Here is a 3,432-nt window from a genome sequence, read left to right as displayed (position 1 = left end):
GGGAAAACGCGCGGTGCGGGCGGCGCGCAGGCCGTCGGCGTATATTTTAATATACGCCTGTTTCAAGTTATTATTTGGCGCAAAGCGCCGCGTTTTTGGCCGGGACGGATGGTCGGTCCCGGCCGTAACGATTTGCATCGTTACATTTTATACTTGTAAGTGTGCATGAAACTAAAAGGTACAACCATGTCGCATCAAGACGCTGTTCTTCATAACGGATCATGTTGCATATAAACGTGTGAAAAATGTGCGAATGAATTCATCCAAAGAAGTACATGAAGCAGACGAGAAATCGGACGAAGATATTGACATATTGCGGCAGAATGTGTTACTTTTTATTGTTATAGTAGGTTTATATGTTGTTATATTTGTATTACATTTTTTTCTTATAATATCTTACTTCTAATGTTTTATTTACAATAGTTTGTAATATATTGTTCTTTTTATATTGCTTATTTTTATAACGTTGTGTATACAGTAGTATATAATAAATGTATTAGTTTGTACAAATAATTTCTTTATTATTACAACTTGTTGTCTAATTCAACGCAGATATCCTTTCGATACACAGAACTAGAGTAAGTAATAAAATATGTATACTTTGTCATTGTTATTTCTTGTCAAAAAAAACTTTGCAACTTAGTCATATTCATCTTGCTTTACACCGCGTTCTACACATATAATATGAAATTGCATTTCTGCAACTGTCTCGTCTTACTCGCTTTGCACCGCGTTCCGAAACATAATATGTATAATCACACATACGAAGAATATGTTGAACATTACATAATCAATCCACGTTTAATCCCGATTGTACCATGTTCAATAATATTTGAACCGTGTGTAACCACAAATAAACCGCAAACAAACTACGTATTGATTCAACCATAATCAAACCACGAACGTACCCTTTTCAACCATAATCGAAACACAAATGTACCCCTTTCAACCATAAACGAACCACGTTTAACCATAATCAAACTACGAACGTACCACGTTCAACCATAATCGAACCACGAACGTACCATGTTCAACCATAATAAAACCGTACACAAACCACGTTCAACCATAATCAAACTACGAACGTACCACGTTCAACCATAATTGAACCACGTTCAACCGTAATCGAACCATAAACGAACCATAAACGAATCACCTTCAACTATAATCGAACCACGTTCAACCATAATCGAACCACGTTCTACCATAATCGAACCATAAACAAACCACGTTCAATCATAATTGAACCACGTTCAACCATAATAGAACCATAAACAAACCATATTTCAATTATGAAACCATGTTAAATCGCGATTAATACCGCGTTAATCTATATAAACATATGCTATAGAAAAAAAGGGTAGTACATGTACAAACAAAGTTTTTCATATAACATTTTATTGTCGTTTAGACCACCAATTAAATATTTTAAATACATTTTGTAATGCGCAGTGTTTTACATGATTTTTACATTGTAGAAAATTCGATACATTCAGTTTATTTAAAGAAGCAATATCGTCGTAATCGACATTCAATGTTTTAATAATTAATCTACGTCACTATCAACAATATCAGCTAGCCAGTTACATTTTTCGAAACCTTTAACATAGACGAGTGAAGACGCGTCGTCATCATTTTCTGCGGTGTCGCAAATAGCTGTTGTAATCAAATTTTTTGCTCTGCGGTATGCAACACTTCCATCCTCCCAACGCAGACCATAATGATGCATCATCAGCCAAGAAGCTGCTGTCCGATCTTGCAAGTAAATTCCACGAAAAGGGGATTTCAAAAATGTAATGCGAGAGAGCAGTACCATTTTGCAATACCGTTATTTCTTTGACAATAAATCTTTTTCCGACTATAAATCCTTGTAGGTCCACAGACGTCGGTGCAATCATGGTGACGTAATTGTGTGACCAACAAAAGACAAATGCTATCTATCGTAAAATACTGTCGCTCTTAAACGATTTTCAGATTATAGAGGGGAGAAGCGCTGATGTTGCACGTTATGTAATTTTGCGTACTACGTTGATTAACGGATTGTATTCAACCATACGATTGTGCAAAATGAGGCAATAGGCTGTAGTATTTGCCGGTATATTTTCTTTGCAATCGAATTCCATCCGCACATCGACGGTTGCACTTTTTACAGCCTCATTTTGACGCGAGCAATCAATGACCACTAAAGAATCACATTGCAGAAAATTGTACATAAATCGTGAGAAATGGTACGACAACACCACATCCGTAGTACGTTTTACGGAAATTTGTGTACATATCGTACAGAACGGCATGATTGTTTCTATCAAAATCTAAATGCAAGTCGTCATAAGGATAGAATTCAGAGGTGAGATAAAGTTTTACGTTGGTCAACTGACAGTGATCGAATCGCGTGACATTTGCTGACATATCGTTTCTTCGAGCAGTCTGTAGCGCAAATATGACGTATTTCGGTTTCTCAAGGTATGTCGCCGTTTTTACGAATGTTTAGTAGTGCTTTGTAATAATGGAAACTTATAGAGATCCCATGAACGGAAACTCATGGTCAAATACCGCCCGCTTTCCAGAGTTTGTAGTAGCGAGAGCTTCGTGACATCGTTCAATACTACATGTGGCATTCGCCATTGCACTTTAAATAATTCAATGTTTCCATTCAATGCCTCACGATCTACTTGAGAGATTGCTGTTATGCAGTTTTTGTCGTTGCGCGATTGTATTAAAATTAGTTCATGACGTGCATTAATAACCGTACGTTTGTAGTCTTCAAAAAATCCTAATAACATGCTGAGTGGTACGCAGAAACTAATAGCGATTTCGGCTGGTTTGCACCGACTGCACATTTTGGGTGTCGGTGCAAATTGTGTGTTCGGCTGGTCGAATGGCAGCAGTTCTTTGCTGGTTCTGCGTATTCGTCTGAGCTCAGTACATCGCATAGGTGCATGTTGGGTGTACACAAAGTGGCTCTCACAAATTAGTCGGAGCCAGTTAGTGTAATCAGTACACACACCGATGCGGTGTTGCACACAATTGCACCAACTCTACACAGGTGGCACACCGGTGCAGACCAGCCGAAATCGCTATAAAGTAACTATCTACGTCCACATGTTGTTTAATATCCCAACCAGCATTCTTCATAGCCGTGCTAGTTATTCCAACGTTTCTATTCCGATCAATCTCCATACCATTGAGTTTGTAGCGAATCTCATCGAAAATAAAAGCTTTACAATTATTTCCCAGATATACTTCTTCTTCATCTTTTGTCGTTAACGTTATTTTTCCTTTGACGTAAAGAAAACGTTGACACGGTAAAGTGTACAAGTCCTGCTGATGTATAGGTATGCGTATCTCATCACTGTGTTCAAATGTTGTGTTTACATACGGATTGTACGTGTAAGTTTCAATCTTGACGATGCGATCATCAAAGATCGGCTC

This window comes from Pseudomyrmex gracilis, unplaced genomic scaffold (genome assembly GCF_002006095.1).
Source record: "Pseudomyrmex gracilis isolate BER0280 unplaced genomic scaffold, ASM200609v1 scaffold_356, whole genome shotgun sequence".
NCBI lineage: Eukaryota > Metazoa > Arthropoda > Insecta > Hymenoptera > Formicidae > Pseudomyrmex > Pseudomyrmex gracilis.
This window is presented reverse-complemented; position numbering follows the sequence as displayed.